This window comes from Channa argus, chromosome 1 (assembly GCF_033026475.1).
Source record: "Channa argus isolate prfri chromosome 1, Channa argus male v1.0, whole genome shotgun sequence".
Lineage (NCBI taxonomy): Eukaryota > Metazoa > Chordata > Actinopteri > Anabantiformes > Channidae > Channa > Channa argus.
In genome coordinates, this window is record NC_090197.1 from 2,775,780 (window position 1) to 2,796,075 (window position 20,296).

General features: G+C 41.1%; 1 pseudogene; it reads left to right on the forward strand.

The window, feature by feature from the left end:
* The first annotated feature begins 8,788 nt into the window (after positions 1-8,788).
* On the forward strand, positions 8,789-18,754 carry LOC137100124 (NLR family CARD domain-containing protein 3-like; annotated as a pseudogene).
* The last annotated feature ends 1,542 nt before the right edge of the window (positions 18,755-20,296 follow it).

Here is a 20,296-nt window from a genome sequence, read left to right on the forward strand (position 1 = left end):
CAGCACTAAGATCTAACAGAACAAGTATAGAGATGAGTCCAGTATCTGAGGCCATGAGAAGATCGTTGGTGACTTTTACCAGTGCTGTTTCTGTACTATGATGAACTCTAAATCCTGACTGAAAGTCTTCATACAAATTATTCCTATGAAGGTGATCACATAATTGTTTTGCAGCTACTTTTTCAATTATTTTAGAAATAAAGGGGAGATTAGATATTGGTCTGTAATTGGCTAAAGCACCTGGGTCAAGACAGGGTTTTTTAAGTAATGGTTTAATTACAGCTACCTTATAGGCCTGTGGTACATAGCCTGTTTCTAAAGATAGATTGATGATATCTAATATGAACGTATCTATTAAGGGTAAAGCTTCCTTGAGCAGCTTAGTTGGAATAGGGTCTAGCAGACAGGTTGTTGGTTTAGATGAGGTAATAATTGAAGTTAGCTCAGAGAGATCTATGGGTAAAAAGCAGTCTAACAGGGATTGGGGCCTTATCCATGATTCTAGCACTGCTGTACATGAAGATCTATCTGTAATTTTTGGGGGGAGGATCTGGTGAATACTTTCTCTAATAGCTACAATTTTATTCATAAAGAAGGTCATGAAGTCATTGCTGCTCAAAGTTAAGGGAATAGTAGGCTCAACAGAACTATGGCTCTTAGTCAGCCTGGCTACAGTGCTGAACAGAAACTGGGGGTTGTTCTTGTTTTCTTCTATTAATGATGAATAATATGCTGTTCTGGCATCACTGAGAGCTTTTTTGTACGTTTTTAAACTATTTTTCCAGGCTAAATGAGATTCTTCTAACTTTCTGGAACGCCACTTCCTTTCTAACTTTCGTGTTTCCTGTTTTAAGTTGCGTGTTTGTGAACTATACCATGGAGATCGCCTCTGCTGGTTTACTGTCTTCTTTTTTAGAGGGGCAACACTATCGAGTATTGTACGTAGTGAGGCTGCAGAATTGTCAACAAGATAATCTACTTGTGCAGGAGAAACATTAAGGAGACTACTTCCCATTGTATTAACATATGGTGAAGCAAATGATGAAGAAATAATTTCTTTAAATTTGTTGACAGCTTTTTCACTTAAGCATCTGCTATAGTGGAATTTTTCCCTAACTGCTATATAGTCCGTTATTGTAAATTCAAATGTTATTAAAAAATGGTCAGACAGAAGAGAGTTGTGAGGACATATTGTTAAATTATCCGTTTCAATTCCATACGTAAGGACAAGGTCTAACGTGTGACTAAAACAGTGAGTGGGTTTATTTACATTTTGGGAAAAACCAATTGAATCTAATAATGAATTAAACGCAGTGCTCAGGCAGTTACTGTCAGCATCTACATGAATGTTAAAGTCACTCACTGGAGTCTCTAACTTCACGTTTCTGAAACGTTTCTAAATAGTAGCATTAGCGTTTGGATAAGAAATTGTGTTAGAGGCATCTGTGTTTTAACCGTATAAGTGTGTTAGGGCTTGTAAATGAGATGGAGAGAGATAAGTTAACGTGAGAGTGTCACAGTCCCTGGTTTTTTAAATTGATTTCCTGTTTTGGGCTTTTATTTTGTTGCTCCTCCCGTGTCCCTTCCTTTGAGTCTGTTTAATATCTTTACCTTCCTCGTTTCGTTTTAATTGGTTTCACCTGTTCTCCAGTTTATTTATACCCAGCTTTCCCCACTGTTCACTGCTGGATCGTCTCCCCTGCTTCCGTAGAGAACTTGCCTTGTGGATTACCTCTTTGGACTCTGCCCTCTTGTGCCCACCTGTTCCTTGAGTTTTGGTTTTCTGTTTATTTCAGCGTTTAGTGTTTTTCCTAGTTCTCCCCACGTGTTTGACCCTTGTTAAATGTTTGAGTGTTCGTCTGTCCCTTTAGTCTGGCAGTGCCTTATGTTAAGTTCTTTCCTGTTTGCCTTCCCTTAGTTACTGAGTTTATTCCCTGCACCTTTTTATTGAGCTTATCATATCCCTCCAGAGTGTTTAAGTTGATGTTCTGTTTTACTTTACTTTAGTTTTTGCCGCAAGGGTTTTTCCGTCCTTCTCACGAAGTGATTTTCTGTTGTTTGCTTTTCTTTAAATAAACTTTACATTATTTACACCCCTTCCCTTGCCGTCTCCTCCTTTTCGGGTCCTACAAAAATCAGAGTAACACACTACTGAAAGTGTGACAGAGAATTGTGTGATCATGACAGAAAGTGAGAGTTGTGGGATTGTGATAGAGATACTGAGTTTGAGAAAACCCCGACACAAAAAGGCTTTATTCCAAGCCAGTTATGCAGACAAAGAGGAAGAAACCCTCAGAAAAGAGCCAAGGAAACTAAGACAATTAAAAAAAGCTTAGTCTAGTGTGGATGTTTTAGTCTTTACTAAATCATCAGCACCGACAATATCTTTGCATAAATTTAACCTCATTTTGGAAAACTGGCCATGATTTTCATTTTGTTCAGTTGGATTAAGTATTAATATGCAACTGACAGGATCTTGGCCAAATTACACGACGTGTGGACTGGAGTAGAAAAGATCGAACCGCTGACCCTGCAGTCAGTGGCCAATCAGATCTACCTAGAACCACAGCCGGCATTGTTAGCAATGCTAATTATGCCACTAAACTACATATCTATCCCAGGGTTGTTGGTGCAATCCCCGGCTCCTCTGGTCACATGTCAAAGTGTCCTTGAGCAAGACACTGAACCCCAACTTAGTTGCTCCCGGTGAGTGTTGGCCATCTGCATAGCAGCTCCCCCATCGGTGTGTGAGTGTGAATGGGTGAATAAGAAGCAGTGTAAAGTGCTTTGAGTGCCAATAGGTAGAAAAGTGCTATATAAGTGCAGAACATTTACCATTTACCACATCCCTATTTTATACTTTTAAAATTTGGAACCTACCAAGTTGCACATTGTTGTAAACAGATTCAATTTGTATTTTTGAATTGAACCAAACTGTAGATTCTTATGTGAAGGTGGTACTGATACAGCCAGCTTGTCTTTAGTGAAATGAATCAGCACCACCTTGGCATAAGAACTGGAGGAGAAAAGGATCAAACTGCTGAGCTGGATTAAAAACCATCAGTTCAAAAATCATAGCTCAGGTTTCAATGTGCTGCTGACTAACAAAAACAGGTTATACACTTACTAAGTGTGACAGAGTGACCAATCAAATCTGACTACGTTTTTAAATATGTAGCTTTCATTCAGCTTTTGGTGAGCGGTGTGTTGGAGACCCCTGCACTAGTGCTAAGGTAAATGCACAGGGAGGAACAAAAAAACAAAGTGTTAAACTGAGGCTGACGGACAGAGACAAGTAAATAATCAAACCTCAAACCAAAAATAGGGTAAACAGAGTCCAAACAGGAAGACAAAATGTCCAGGAGCATGAGGAGCATAAAAAGACCAGCTGGCAGTGAACTCTCTGATGGTTGGGGCTGCATGAGTGCGCGTGGCATTGGCAGCTTCCACATCTGGAAAGGCACCATCAATGCTGAAAGGTATAAATTCTAGAACAACAAATGCTCAGATCCAGATGTCGTCTCTTTCATTTTCCAACATGACAATGACAGACCACATCTGCATCAATTACAGCAGACATGCCCAAAGTCCGGCCCCCGGGCCAAATGCGGCCGCGTTCATATTTCCACTGGCCCAAAGCCTCTGTCATAAAATCAATAATATATCAATAATATATGTCCCGCCAGTACAGTTGTCCACAGTATAAAATACACGCGTAAAAAAAGCAATTTTATATTTCACCACAACATGGCAGTAAACTTGTGGCCGAACTCTCGCGACTCCGTTTTGCGCCTGATCTGTTTTTTGTCCATTTCTAAAATGGCAACTGGAAGGAAGAAAAGGAAAGTTGACAGCGAGTGCCTCCGTTTCCAGGACAAGTGGAAATCGGAATCTTTTTTTACTGAGTTACGAAACAACTGTCTCTGCCTAATTTGCCAAGAGACTGTGGCTCTGTTCAAGGAGTCAATATAAAGAGACGCTAACAGAGAAACATGCTAAACAAGCTAACTGGGAACGAACACGGTGAAAAATTGAAGCAACTTGAAGCTGGTTTAACGGCAACAGCAGCTTTTTCACAAGAGACATTGAGTCGAATGAAAATAGCACAAAGGCAAGTTATGAGGTGGTAACGCTGAAAACCAAAACCTTTTACTGAGGGTGAATTTATTAAAGACTGTGAGATGAAAATGATAGAGAACATTTGTCCTGAGAAAAAGCAACAGTTCTCCAATGTTTTCCTGGCTCGTAGCACTGAGTCACGGAGGATTGAAGAAGTTTCATCTGGTATTAAGAGACAGTTGGAGGCAAAAGGAGTGAAGTTTGAATTTTCTTCGTCAGCCTGCGACGAAAGCACCGATGCATCCGACACCGCTCAGTTACTGATTTTTTTGTGGACAGTGAACTGAACGTGAGTGAAGAGCTACTTGACCTCCAGAGACTGAAGGACCAAACAAGAGGGACAGATTTCTTTGATTCTGTTTGTTCCGCCGTAGATGACATAAAACTACAGCGGAGTAAAATCACGGGGATTATTACGGATGGATTATCAACTCTGGTGTCAGCGAAGAAGGAGGTAAAGCTATAAAACTCCATTGTATTATTCACCAACAAGTTCTATGTGGCAAACATCTGAAATATGATCACGTTATGATAAAGGCTATTAATTATATTCGCTCCAAAGCCCTTTGCCCCCTGTTTCAACAATTTCTACCGGACATCAGGCTGAATACGGAGATGTTGTGTATCACACTGATGTAAAATGGCTCAGTCGGGGGTCTGCACTCTGAATTGGACAATTCTTGGCAAAAAAGGGACAACCGATGCCAGAACTAACCGGTCCTGTTTGGCTGGCTGGTTTTGGATTTTTAGTCGACATAACCCGACATCTGAGCGTCCTGAACACGAAGCTTCAGGGGCAAAATGCAGTGATAAGCCAACTGTATTCACGTATCAAAGCCTTTCGGACCAAGCTGCTACTTTTCCAAAGCCACTTGTCACAAACGCAGCCCAATAACACACATTTCCAATTTCTGCAAGAAATAATGACCCGATTTCCAGCGAACAATTTCAATGCGCAAATGAGGAATTATGCCGCAAATTATTTCCATGCTTTCAACAGCGTCTCAGGGATTTTGCAACTATTGAAGAGGAGATCAGGCTTTTTTCCGTGGATCCCAGTGACGTAACAGTCCACCTGCAGTTGGAGCTCAGTGAGCTGCAGTGTGACACCAACAAGTCCCTCTTGTCAACTGTTCATTCTCAGTTATGAACATGAATAAGAACCGTGTGAGAACAACACTAAGCGACTCCCACCTGCGTGACATTTTGCGCATTAAAAGCACCGTTTTTGAGCCAGACCTGCCCAGTTTACTGCAGTGGAGATCTCAGTATCACCCTTCACATTAATGCAAACATGTTATTTGTTGACTCTGTTGAATAAAGGTTTGAGTTTGAGTCAAATTTCATAAAATACTTGCATTCAATTAATTTTTTAACCTATATTTATCCAGATCAGGCTGTTATCAGATCTACCTAGCAGCAGAAAGCATAGTAAAACTAAGCAACCCCCCCTCCCCCCTCCCCCATCAGTGGCATGTAAAATTCATGCTGGCTCCTATGATAATTTTTTATGTCAATATGGCCCCTGGTCCAAACAGACAGTCAGTACTTTTCAGAGTATGACTTTAACAGGTACTGGAGTACTTTTACTCCGGTATTGATATTTTTACTACTCAAGAAACCTGAATACTTCTTCCACCCCCGGATGCTATGGGACACAAACCGACCTGCTGCCCGGTTCCACTTGCCACATTAGGTTTATCCCCGAAAACACCAAATAAAAGACAAGATAAACGTCCGAACGGGGAATAAAGTTGAAATGAAACTCGTTCAAAGTGACATGTTGTGTTTAACAGAGAAACTGACTGATGGAGAAGGAGAAAGAAAAGCTCTGACACCGTCGTCGTTTTTTGGAACCAGCCACTAAAGTTTAGTTGCCCCTTTCTTCCCGTACTTACGGTATGGGTACCAGGAAAGCTAAAAAAAGAGCGTAGAAGCTCCGGGAGTGTTGCAAGAATAAATTAACACTTCATTGGAATATGACAAATATAAATCATAACAGAACCAGTAAAAATTGTGATATGTGAAATTGTGTATTTTCCAATATAACATGAAAAATGTGTCTTAAACTTGAAATGTAACAAAAATTGTTCCAGTTGTTTTAATAAAGTAAAGGGAAAATCCCCATGAATCAGTATTGTAACTAACAGTGTTTTCACGTTTGGATTCTTATAAAAAAAAAAGGTTACAACAATATTTCAATGCATTCTCGTTAAGAGTCTATTATAACCATACTAATTTTGAACCAATTGTACTGTGCGGGTTTTGAAGCCATTAAAGCGAAATTGTCCTGTAACAGCGTTGTAACTCACACTCTTTACCTTTGAACTTTCATAAAAAGCTGTTACCAAACACTTTCAATAGAGTGATGTATATTCTGATAATGCCAATTTATTAAAATGGTGTTGTTATTTTATTCCAAAACTGTCCAGTAAAATGAGTCTAAAATGAGTGTGGTTATAGTCGACATTGAAGGTTTCAGGTAAACTATGAAGAGAAATCCTAGTACTCGTACCGTAAGTACAGGGGAAAAGGCGCAACAAACTGTTCCAACAAACAACCGCGACTTTACCGCAGCTTCAGGTGAGGAGCCAGTAGCAGAAAGTTGTCAGGAAGTCTGCGGACTCGAACCAGCGGCGTATTGGTGTCTGCAGAAGCAGGTAAACTGTACATTTGTCCCCCAGATTTGATTGAAGTGGCCGTGCAGCAAAGGGAAGAACGAAGCCACATGTTCCACTACTCTTCTATATTTAGCACTAGAGTCTAGTGTGAACGAAGGTCGACATTAGCTGCTTAGCTAATGAGGGTTGTTTAGCTCGCTGTTAATATGATTCTTCATATTTCCCATGTGTTATTGCTGCTAATTATTGGTGTGTGTGCACGTTTGATGGTTGGAATACAATAGATTTTTGTATTTGAGTTACTTTAGTTCCACTAATGCTGATGTATTATTACACATGTAGCTGCAGAAAGTATTTCAAAGTCATTAAAAGTGGCTCCACTTATAGCTGTTCCTGTTCTTGTTCCACACCAAGTCTCTATAGTAACACTGATCTTCCTTCTTAGTTTGAAATTAGTTTTAGAAACTAAATGTTTGCACCTAATTTGTCATAGTTTGTTGAACATATCTGGACTAAACTTGTACATTTATCTGGAAACAGTCTTTATGTTCACAACCTGTGAACAGATTTATGTCTCTAACATCCTGTTTGTAAAAACACTGCCCACAGTAAAAACTGTGACATCCCATCTCCAACAGTCATCATTGGTTTCTTTTAACCATGAATAAAACGTGCTAAGTTTCCTAAACTTGACATACTTAAACTATATGTAATACAGATCTTTGTCCTTTTTTCATTCATTGCTATGACTTTTCTTCCAGATAATTTTCTCTTTTGAAAGTTTGAAAGCTAAAATATGCTAATGATGAAACAGATACTCACCAACTAATACAATGTTTAGGCCTGTTACTCTGAATAAATAAGAAGAGGATGAAGTCATGTTTGTAGGCAGAGAGAGAAGAGGAAAGCTAAGAATGTAGGACTGACAATAGGGACTAGGAGGTGTGATGTTCAATGTTATATAATGTTATTGTAGATCCACACTCCACCTCCTCTAACTTTGCCTGAGTCATCTGTCCGGTCCAAACGAATCAGGGAGAAGCCTTCTACCTCACAGATCTGGAAAAGACTGATTAGGTCACATTTCCATGAAAAACATGGATCAAGAATCACAGTATTCATAGGGTTCAGAGTTCATCCACCTTCCCCTTCAGGAAGTGTATGTGTCTAAGAAAAGTAAAAGGCATCAGTGGTTTATTTCCTCTTCTGAGATGATGTCTGATTCCTCCCCTCTTTCCCCACAAGGAGTCAGAGAGCTGAGCAGCTGCTGAGCAGCACCAACAGATGCCAACAGTCACTGACCTGATCACAATAATTAGCACAAATAACAGGAAAATAGTCCACAAGCCTTGATGAATAATAACAATAAAAGAATAAAGTCTAATTTGCAGTGAAGGATGTTCAATAAAACTTAAAAAATTTTTCATTTCTCTGTGTTTCCAGCTGAAGCTCCAAAGTCTCTGTGACTGGATGTGAATTCAGCAGCTGAGCAGCTTCAAGGGAACATTGTCAGTGTTGTTGCTGTAAAGACTGAGCTCAGCTCTCCCAGCAGGTGTGGACTCTGCTATGAATCAGTGTGAGGACAGAGAGGAGGGAGTCCCTCCCTCTAAAACCACTCTGTGTGGGGGACATGAGAGCCAGACCAAAGACCACAGGTAAGGATCTCTAACTGTCCATGACTCTTGTCCATGTCAAATCAGTCCACCATCATTATTCCCACTCACTGTCACATCTGCCACTCAGCTCCTCAGTAACAGCTTAGAAGAACTAATCATCAACTACTAACTGTCTTAGTTAACAAAGAGCCAACCACTGATTAGTCAACTAAGCAACTAAGATGAGACAGCATCTTTCATCAGATTCCATGTTGATGAACAGGAGAACGTTCCTCATCCACTGTCTTCTTACTGACTTTCTATCTGCTTCTAACATTTCAGCTGCTGACAGTCTGCTCACAATTCATCTGCTTTCAGCTTCAAACTACTTTTTATTTGTCTCTTGTTTGTTTGGATTAGGATGAAGAAGCAGAGACCAGACTCTGCTGAACCCAGCTGTATCTCTATGAAGAGTGACCGGTCTATGATTGAACCCTTTAACTTTAAAGATGAACAACCTGCTCATGGAAGGTAAGAAATGTTTTAGTTATTGTCAGACTCAAGACTCTAAGATTAGAAGACTTCTCTTGGTCCCGAGCTTCATAGTTTTTGTTACATTTTTTAAAATAAAGCAGCACATGAAACAGCACATGCTGCTTTTGCCAACCTGAGTCCAAGTCAAAGTCAATACAAGAACACAGGAAATCTGAGAGACATGCAAGCAAAATATCATAAACAGAACCTGTGACATATAAGATAATGAAATAGAAATCTTCTGCTGAGCTAAGGGCGACTGTGGCACAGGAGGTAGAGCAGTTGTCCAACAATCCCAGGGTTGTTGGTTTGATTCCCAGCTCCTCCTGTCACATGTTGAAGTGTCCTTGACACTTAGTTGCTCCTGGTGAGTTCAGGTCAGCTGCATAGCAGCTCCCCCATCAGTGTGTGATTATGAGTGTGAATGGGTGAATAAGCAGCAGTGTAAAGTGCTTTGGGTCCCAGTAGATAGAGAAGCTCTATATAAGTGCAGAGCATCTAATTCACTTTCATTAACTAAAATCAGGATGGAATCAGTTGCCAATAGAATCACATCTTTGTGATCTTTGGGACTATTTCCTACAAATAATATTAATGTAACTCAAAAGGAAAGATATGATCAACAAGGAAGCTTCTCATCAGTGGTCACCTGCCACCTGCACTCGTTTCAAAGACCTTTCCTCACTACTGCATAACCAGCGTACTGGCACAGCCAAATGGAGAGCACCAAGTAAAGCTACACCACTGAGCTGGTAATGAGTTGCTGAATAACTGACTGAGCAGCAGTGTCCATGTCAGTGGTTTGTCTAAGACCCTAATCAGACACAACGGGTTTTAGCAGTTGTGTTTCTTTTCAATGAGTGAATCGCTGCTTTTGCACCTCTTGTTTCTCTGCTCTACAGGCCTTTTGCAGGAATGCAAGAATGTGGCCAGCTGATAAAAGAGTTTTATCACCCAGAGGATTTTTTCATTATTAAGTGTTTGGATGATGTCATCTGGAGAAGCAGGTTGACCATGATTACAAATTCCATAATTTGACCAACACGATGACATAATCTGCTCCTCCAAGTGATGTCATCTAGAGGCGTTTTTCTGGTAGAAGTCGAGGAAAACTTTGATAAAGTGATGTCAGGTGGAAGTTTAATGGCATTTATGTGCATCTACTACACAAACTAGAAGCAAAAGAAGCCAGTTCAAAATCAGTGAAGTCGTCTTTTAAAGTTTCTGTTTTCTCTCCAGAGTTCAGCAACAGAGCTCAGAGGTTCACAGTGATCAGCCTGATCTAGTCTGACCAGCTGCTCATCTCCCTTTCTATCACCTTCACAATTGTTGGTGGCAACACGACTTTAGTCATAACCCTGACAAGACAATGTCCATGTGAGCTTTAGTGAACTGAAGACTTGGATTTTATCCAGTGTCTTGTTTGTGTCACATAACATCTGCAGTTTATTAAGGTTGATTCCAAATACTGTTATCACAGTTCAGACGTTTACAGCACAAACACTTTGTATTGAGTCAGCGACAAACCAAAAACAGGAAAACTGCAAATGAGATTCAGTCAGAAATCATCTCTTTTTTAGCTTTCAAATACTTTGTCACTTGTTTATATCAGGATGAAACACATCTCAGTCTCCATGAAGACTGACAGGTTTAAGATTCATTCTATTGACTTTAAAGATGAACAAGCTGCTGATGGAAGGTAAGAATTTCAAACTGAATCCTGACATTCAGAAGTCCATGCAACTGACCTGTAAAGCAAACAAGACCTTTTTGTCCTTCAATTACCACCTTCAGGCTTAAAAGACAAGAAACATCTTTTAATATGTGCAGGATATACAGGTTTACACCCTGTCCACATTCAGCCACTGTACTGTCACTTTTACTCAGTGTTTCCCATTTGTCCTGAAATGAAGGTGTCCACATGAACACTTACTTTTTACTCACTTTGTTTATGAGTCATTACATTTCCTTAAAGTTTCTATTTTCTCCCCAGAGTTGAGCAGCAGAGGTCAGAGGTTCACAGTGATCAGTTTGCCCAGCAGCATCAACCAGACCTGGACTCCATATTTATGGTCTGTACATGTCCAATCACACTTTGACTATGAACTACATAAAACCCAGACTGAGTGTTTAACAACCATTCAGGTCCTGACAGAGTCCATGCTGCTGTGTTCAGACCAGCAGGTCTTCAGACTCACAGATGAATCACATGTTGTCTTCTACCAGTTTAAATGAAATGTTCACTTCTCATTCTGTTCCAGCTGCTGGAGGACAACATTGTCACTTTTGTGAAGAACCAGCTGAAGGAGATCCAGAGGGTCCTGAGACCAGATTACTCAGAATGCTCAGAGAGTCAGAGGGAGGATGAGGAGGATGAAGAGCAGAGGAGGAGCAGCAGAGAGTCATTTGTGAAGATCACAGTGAACTTCCTGAGGAGAATGAAGCAGGAGGAGCTGGCTGACTGTCTGCAGAGCAGTAAGAGGATTTGAACAGATTTAACATGATGGAAAGAGGAAATGGAAACAGCAGGAGAGAGGTTTCCATTTCCAAACTCTGCTGTAAATATGCTGCACACATCTGTATCAGATCAGAGGCTGTTTGTCTTCCACTGATGATAAAACTGATTGAGGAACAAAAACTCTACAGACACTTAAATGTTTAGATTCTCTGATTTTCTGAAGGATCCACTCACTGATTTCATTTCTTCTTTGTTCATTCAGGATTTCATGCTCCTTTGTGTCGACGTAAACTCAAGTCTAACCTGAAGAAGAAGTTCCAGTGTGTGTTTGAGGGGATCACTAAAGCAGGAAACCCAACCCTTCTGAATCAGATCTACACAGAGCTCTACATCACAGAGGGAGGGACTGGAGAGGTCAATGATGAACATGAGGTCAGACAGATTGAATCAGCATCCAGGAAACCAGACAGACCAGAAACAACCATCAGACAAGAAGACATCTTTAAAGCCTCACCTGGAAGAGATGAACCAATCACAAGAGTGATGACAAAGGGAGTGGCTGGCATTGGGAAAACAGTCTTAACACAGAAGTTCACTCTGGACTGGGCTGAAGACAAAGCCAACCAGGACATACAGTTCACATTTCCATTGACTTTCAGAGAGCTGAATGTGCTGAAAGGGAAAAAGTTCAGCTTGGTGGAACTTGTTCATCACTTCTTTCCTGAAACCAAAGAAGCAGGAATCTGCAGGTTTGAAGAGTTCCAGGTTGTGTTCATCTTTGATGGTCTGGATGAGTGTCGACTTCCTCTGGACTTCCACAACAATGAGATCCTGACTGATGTTACAGAGTCCACCTCAGTGGATGTGCTGCTGACAAACCTCATCAGGGGGAACCTGCTTCCCTCTGCTCGCCTCTGGATAACCACACGACCTGCAGCAGCCAATCAGATCCCTCCTGAGTGTGTTGACATGGTGACAGAGGTCAGAGGGTTCACTGACCCACAGAAGGAGGAGTACTTCAGGAAGAGATTCAGAGATGAGGAGCAGGCCAGCAGAATCATCTCCCACATCAAGACATCACGAAGCCTGCACATCATGTGCCACATCCCAGTCTTCTGCTGGATCACTGCTACAGTTCTGGAGGATGTGTTGAGAACCAGAGAGGGAGGAGAGCTGCCCAAGACCCTGACTGAGATGTACATCCACTTCCTGGTGGTTCAGTCCAAACTGAAGACCATCAAGTATGATGGAGGAGCTGAGACAGATCCACACTGGAGTCCAGAGAGCAGGAAGATGATTGAGTCTCTGGGAAAACTGGCTTTTGAGCAGCTGCAGAAAGGAAACCTGATCTTCTATGAATCAGACCTGACAGAGTGTGGCATCGATATCAGAGCAGCCTCAGTGTACTCAGGAGTGTTCACACAGATCTTTAAAGAGGAGAGAGGACTGTACCAGGACGAGGTGTTCTGCTTCGTCCATCTGAGTGTTCAGGAGTTTCTGGCTGCTCTTCATTTCCATCTGACATTCATCAACTCTGGAGTCAATCTGCTGTCAGAACATCAATTAACATCCAAGTCAACTGAAATATTTAGAGACACACCTGAACCAAAACTTCTCTACCAGACTGCTGTGGACACGGCCTTACAGAGTCCAAATGGACACCTGGACTTGTTCCTCCGATTCCTCCTTGGTCTTTCAGTGCAGACCAATCAGAATCTCCTACGAGGCCTGCTGACCCAGACAGGAAGCAGATTACAGACCAATCAGGAAACAGTCCAGTACATCAAGAAGAAGATCAGTGAGAATCTGTCTGCAGAGAAAAGCATCAACCTGTTCCACTGTCTGAATGAACTGAATGATGGTTCTCTAGTGGAGGAGATCCAACAGTCCCTGAGATCAGGAAGTCTCTCCACAGATGAACTGTCTCCTGCTCAGTGGTCAGCTCTGGTCTTCATCTTACTGTCATCAGAAAAAGATCTGGACGTGTTTGACCTGAAGAAATACTCTGCTTCAGAGGAGGCTCTTCTGAGGCTGCTGCCAGTGGTCAAAGCCTCCAACAAAGCTCTGTATGTGCACATAGACTATTTCAGATTAAGTGGATTGTTGTTGGCATGACAGAAAACTAATGTTTGTAACTGGTTTCTTTGGTTTTACTGGATTATTTTTAGACTGAGTGGCTGTAACCTCTCAGAGAGAAGCTGTGAAGCTCTCTCCTCAGTTCTCAGCTCCAAGTCCTCTAGTCTGAGAGAACTGGACCTGAGTAACAATGACCTGCAGGATTCAGGAGTGAAGCTGTTGTGTGCTGGACTGAAGCAACATCACTGCAGACTGGAAACTCTCAGGTCAGGATTCAGATTTTTGTAAACAGTCATTTGACAAGCTATCGTGATGAAGAGGTTTGCTGACTCAGCAGATTGTCAGCTGGGTAATGTTTTTGTTCTAACCACAGAAACTTGACTTGTTTATAAAGTAAAGTTGCTCAACTATAATAGTTGGACTCCAACATGTTTGTTCTGAAGAGAAAAATCCCCACAACCAATAAAATATCACTAATTGAAGTGGACACAGATGAACTAATGGAGAGCGTTTACTTCGGACTAACTACAAGGCTCCAATGTCATTGTATTATTGCCAGAAATGAAAGGAACAAATGATGGACATTAGTTACTATAACACACATGAGATTCTGCAGATCATAAGCAGGAAAATATGTTTTCACTTGTGTAGCAAACTCCTCTGACCTCTCCAGTATCCTTGCAAAGGCAAAGAGCAGGTCCACAACCTGACTTGGTTCCATGACCCACCTTAATTCTAGTTTCTACAGTTGGCTGTTTAGTTGGTAAAAAAGGTGGAGCATGAATTTGAATGATGCCATTTTATAGCCTAGATTTAGTTCATGGTTATGTCTCCAGCAAATTAATAAAGTCAATGTCTTGTCCTGTTATGGAAACGTGTGTGTGTGTGTGTGTGTGTGTGTGTGTGTGTGTGTGTGTGTGTAGTCTGTCAGGTTGTCTGATCACACAGGAAGGCTGTGCTTCTCTGGCCTCAGCTCTGAGCTCCAACCCCTCCCATCTGAGAGAGCTGGACCTGAGCTACAATCATCCAGGAGACTCAGGAGTGAAGCTGCTGTCTGCTGGACTGGAGGATCCACACTGGAGACTGGACACTCTCAGGTATGGACAGATGGACAGACAACAGCAGCTCTCACACTGTTTCTCTGTGTCTCTGACTAACTGAGGAACTCTGGTTCATATTTAATGGTGGAGATGAGTGAAGGTGGATGAAGCTGATTCTGATTTTGTCTCTTCCTCCAGGGTGGACCATGGTGGACCACAGAGACTGAAACTTGGTCTGAGGAAGTGTGAGTGTGTTTTAAGTTTGATTCCTGAGAACACAGCTGCACATGTTCCACTAGATTTGAAGCTTTTCTTGATTGAAGAAGATGAATTTCTCCAGAGTTTCATTCAGGATTTAGCTTCTGTTTTTTGTCAGTGTGGCTGGAAAGATGTTAGAATTCAATCAATCAATTTCAAATCCACAAACACAACAAAGTGAACACAGTGATCCAACAAAACTAAGAAATACATTTTATTAACAGTGGAGCCAACAGAAAGTGAACTTTGTTTCTTCTGGGTCTTTTGACTGTCACTGTGTCTTTATACAAGAGTTTTGTTACCTTCAGGTGCTGCTCGGTAACTAGTACTTCACAGGTTTGACCAATGGAAGTTGTGTTCAAGGACCCCTCACTTTCTTCTCAGTGTGTTTAATAAATCAGTGTTCAGAAACTGAATTTACTGTACAAAGCATTCAAATAATGGAAATAGTTTCTTTCTTCAGCTGGCAGCTCAAAGTTAGTCTTAGATTGATAGGTTGGTCCTTCCTAGTTTGGTTAGAAAACTGTGCTCTTAAGCCTGATTGTCTCCCACTCAGTTAAGGCTCACAGATCACATGTGTTGGAGTCATCTTTTATAGTGACCTGTATGAAACAAAGCTCACTCCCAGGTCTGTATAGTTTAATGTTCTGCATGATGACATGTCTTACCGTACGTTTGGCATCTAGTGAGGCTTTGGTGCTCTGCCCCTTTATCCAGGCATTGCCAGAAGCAGCATCATCTGGTATCAGGGCCATGTCCTCTTATTGGAGGTTCCACCCTGATACACTTCTGCCAACTTAGCACAGAGATTCTCTTTATTTCAGATCCAAATGTGATTTTTTTTCTATTCAACTAGCCTCCACTCTACTGCAGGACAGACATTCTTGGCTTATGTCCATGTGTCAATGGCTGCTGACACCCGCAGCACCTTTAGCTCGTCTTTTACCCAACTTGGATGTCTTTGGTCTGGTATGTGTCCTGTTTGTCCACTAATGGAGCAGGTGTCTTACAACAGTTAGTCCTAAGACTGATGGCTTGGTCCTTCCCAGTTTGCTTAGAAATGACTATTGCTGTCATGGAAACGGGAAACCTGGTTTCTCCAGGTAGATTTCTGTTAGAGAAGGCAGATTTGGCTGCAGAACATGTAACACAGTGTCTCATAGAGGTCAAGTTGCTTCTCACCACAGATTAGTTTTATTCAGACAGTGAAAGAGAGGGGGCAGGGCTGTCAGAGAGAGGAGGGGGAGTGCAGCTGCTACCAGCTTATTGATACTGGAGAACATGGACACTCACTAGCCACTTTATTAGGTACCTGTACAATCCAACACGGCAGCTCGGCCACAAATTCCAAACATATATACAACATATATCAGTGTGTGGATATTGAAACATTTCCAAATATTCAGTATAGACATGTATTGATGAATCAATACTATTGACAACACTAATACAGACACCAGGAAAAAGTTTGCAACCGCTTTAAAACACATTGAAACACCTGTGTTTAAAGATGAAGCTTCACTAAACACCAGGAGGAGAAAAATAGACTTCAAGTGGAAAAAAACACAGGTGTTCCAGAGTTGACTTGTGTCTAATGTGTGTATGATGTGGATTTCATTGATCCATTTCATAAAATGCTCAAGTGGATTGTTGTTCTAACTGGATTGTTGAATTTCACTTGAAATGGAGTCAAACATTCTTCACAGTTGAAGATGAAATGGAAGTTGGAATGATTTACTTTCAGTCATTGTCAGTAAAGTTGCTGATAAATCAACAGATGATAAATTGCAGCTGTTTGTGTCTTGTTCTCTCCATCAGATGCCTGTGAACTGGAACTGGACCCAAACACAGTAAAGAAAAACCTACAACTGTCTGACAACAACAGGAAGGTGACACATGTGGAGGAGGATCAGTCATATCCTGATCATCCAGACAGATTCGAGAACTGGTCTCAGCTGTTATGTAGAAATGTTCTGACTGGTCGCTGTTACTGGGAGGTTGAGTGGAGAAGAGGAGTTTTTATATCAGTGAGTTACAGAGGAATCAGAAGGAAAAGAAACAGTGATGACTGTTTGGATTCAACAATCAGTCCTGGAGTCTGATCTGCTCTGATCATGGTTTCTCTGTCATCCATAATAACATAACAACATCCATCTCCTCGTCCTCTGTCTCTAACAGAGTAGCAGTGCATGTGGACTGTCCTGCTGGCTCTCTGTCCTTCTACAATGTCTCCCCTGACAAACTGATCCCCCTCCACACCTTCAACACCACATTCACTGAACCTCTGTATCCTGGGTTTGGGTTCTGGTTCTGTCCTGGTTCCTCATTGTCTCTGTGCAGTGTGTAGGTGTGAGAGTGTCTCCTGTGGACAGAAACTCTGCTAACTGAAGATCAGCTGCTGAAATCAAAGTTCCCTCTGTTCACCATCACACACACTCTGCACCATTGATACTTGGACTTAAGAGAAACATTTGGATGGTTCTTTCATTACTGCCAATCATTTAGGTTGGTGTCAGGTTTGTGTTGATGATGAAGAAAATGTGTTCACTCTTGCACCAAGTCATCCATACTGTCCACCCTGAGTGTTTGTGTTTTCCTAATTAGAACTTCAGCACTAACAGCAAAGAAAGAGAAAAAGAATGGGCAGGATGCACAGACTGTGATCCTGCCTCCGGTAGAAGTAGGAGAATAATGACCACTCTGATGTGGACTTGTGTGGTTAGTGTGGAGCAGAGTTGTGTTGTTGCTCCTAACTCCATGAATATATGATGTGGGACATCACAGCCTTTGACCTGCTTCAAACAGGAAAGAAGCATTTGGTCAGAAAGATTGTACATATTTAGGCCATGTGGTATATTTTGTATATTGTATGTATATTTTTTTAGCTTGTGTGATAGCAACTGTAATATTCTTGTAAAGCCTGTGTGGTAGTGAACAATTGTCTGTGTAATTCTATGTGTTCTATCAGAAAAAGGAAAACAAGGAAAAAAGGTGAAATAAGGGAAAATAGATACATGTATAGTAGTGAGAAGTACCATCCTCAATAAATAAAGAAATGAATCAATAAATAGATACATTTAAATTTAGAAATACATAGATAAGTCATCTTCCACATATGAAAGTATAATGTCTGGTTTTGGTTCCATTTGAATAAAATGGGTGTATGACTGACTCAATACAGACGAAAACATAAATAACCAGATATAAAATGACTCCTTTAGTGTCTAGTGTGCATAAGACACTGTGCATACTACTGTATAGGGTAGTTGGTCAGAACGAATGTGACATACAAACTACCTGGCTGAAGGGATTCATCTGAAGTTAGTGTATGTGTGATAAGATCCAACCATACGATGAGATGGGAAGATCAGTATGAGAGAGTAAATTGTGTGTGATTGATAAGCCCATAGAAAGTTGAAGCACAAACCACAGTGAGTCTAGAAAACATGGGGAACAAAACAGGGAGATTAGAAAAATGATCTCAGGTGACATCAGGTCTCTGTCCACTGTGGACAAGACGTTCACTATAACAAACGTGCAGCTCGGTGACTCTGGACTTTACCTCTGCGATGGAAAACCTGCCGCTTATCTGCATGTGTTCAGAGACTAGAAGGTCTGTGGTAGGTGAGACAAACTGAAACTACACAAAGAGACAGAAAGAAAATAAACACATTCCTTGTTATTGATGGTGATTGTGCTTGTTGTTTCTCATGTAGCTTCTTTATCAGCTTCACCATCATCAGCATCTGAAGAACGAGAGGATGAGTTTATGCAAATATTTTACGCTGTAACTGTCATTACATGTTACTTTATGTTATTTTTCTATTTAATATGTAGCAGCAAGTCCTGCATTCGGGAAAGAAAAATGCTTATTTGGTTACTTCTGAATAGAAAATGTCTCTTCATTAAAATAATTTCTGGGTAAAAACCTCAAAACCGTGTTGTCATCTGCTCCCTGGCTGATACGTTTTGCACTCCAATAATTCTGACGTATCACATGGTCTAATCCAAAATGGTTGAAGCCCAGTAGCCCCCAGCTGGTTGTGTAAAGGAAAAGCATATTGCTATTTTTATGGTGAGATTTTCTTATATTTCAAAATGAGCAGTTACTCTGTTAAAGCAACTTTTAGACAAGAATTACTTCTTTTTTTGCATTTTACTTAAAAAATGTGCAGAAAATCACATTTGAAACAGCAGCTACAAAGGGGAATTTAGTGGTAAATCCCTAAATGTTCTGGGAGCAAAATGCGTTGTGCTAGATGGCTAAAAGGAAGCAGAGTACTGAATATGTGCTGCACAAAAGGGAACAGTTTGAAAAAATAAACACATGAAGATGGAGAAAAGTTCTTGTTTTCCCCCCAATTGTGAGCAATTTACAATCATTACACATTACATTTTGTTTGTTAGATACAGAAGGTCGCGGGTTTGAATCCCACCCCACCAGGTGTGGCCCCGCCCAGCCACCAAGTTCCATCTTGGTGACGGCCCCAAGCCTGGACATGAATGGGAAGGTTACGGCAGGAAAAGACATTTCAAAATTGGGTCCATCATTTCTTGGCTCAGACATTATAGGGCTGATTTGTGAAAAGCTAAAATAGTAGCTTACATTACACTGACAGTGGCTGGACCCAAGCAAACCATTAAAGTAACAATAATGAACATGAGAAAGATGCTGTACAGAGACTGAAACTCTGAAGCTGATGTGTTTGAATGACGTGGTTCATGGTGGGACACCTGGGAACATGTGTGTGAGGTTTGAGGTCATCTAGTGGCTGGATGGAGTAAGACAGGAGACAGAGACCAAATCTAACAGAGAGTGGCCACACGGAGCTGCTTTACACCAGATGCTGTTTCATACATTATCACACAGCACTATCGCTTCAAATATCTGACTGTCTCACAGTCTCGCGTCCTCCCCGTACAATCTGATGTCCATTATTATTATTTCTCTCTGTTGTTTCTTTTCCTGATCATTGCAGTACTGGAATCTAAGGTAACTTCAGTGAGAGGAAATAAGCTGGTGTTTGAACATTTTGTCTGAATTTAGAGAGAATTCCTTTGTGTGACATCAAACTTCACACCTTCTCTGCAGGCACCACTGCTCTCAGCACTTTACACAATGACCTCCACCCTTTCCTGTGTAACAGGACAATTAGTTGAAAGGGGTGTGTTCAATAAAATTGCAGTGTCTGCCGTTGACTGAACAAACTCAAAACTATTTTGTTCAAACGTTTTAGTTTCTAGGATTTAACATCCTGTGAATCACTAAACTAATATTTAGTTGTATGACCACAGTTTTTCAAAACTGCTTCACATCTGTGCGGCATGGAGTCAACCAACTTGTGGCACCTCTCAGCTTTTATTCCACTCCATGATTCTTTAACAACATTCCACAATTCATTTACATTTCTTGGTTTTGCTTCAGAAACAGCATTTTTGATATCACCCCACAAGTTTCTCGATTGGATTAAGGTCCAGGGATTGGACCGGCCCACTCCATAACATTAATTTTGTTGGTTTGGAACCAAGATTTGCTCGTTTACTAGTGTGTTTGGGGTCATTGTCTTGTTTAAACAACCATTTCAAGGACATGTC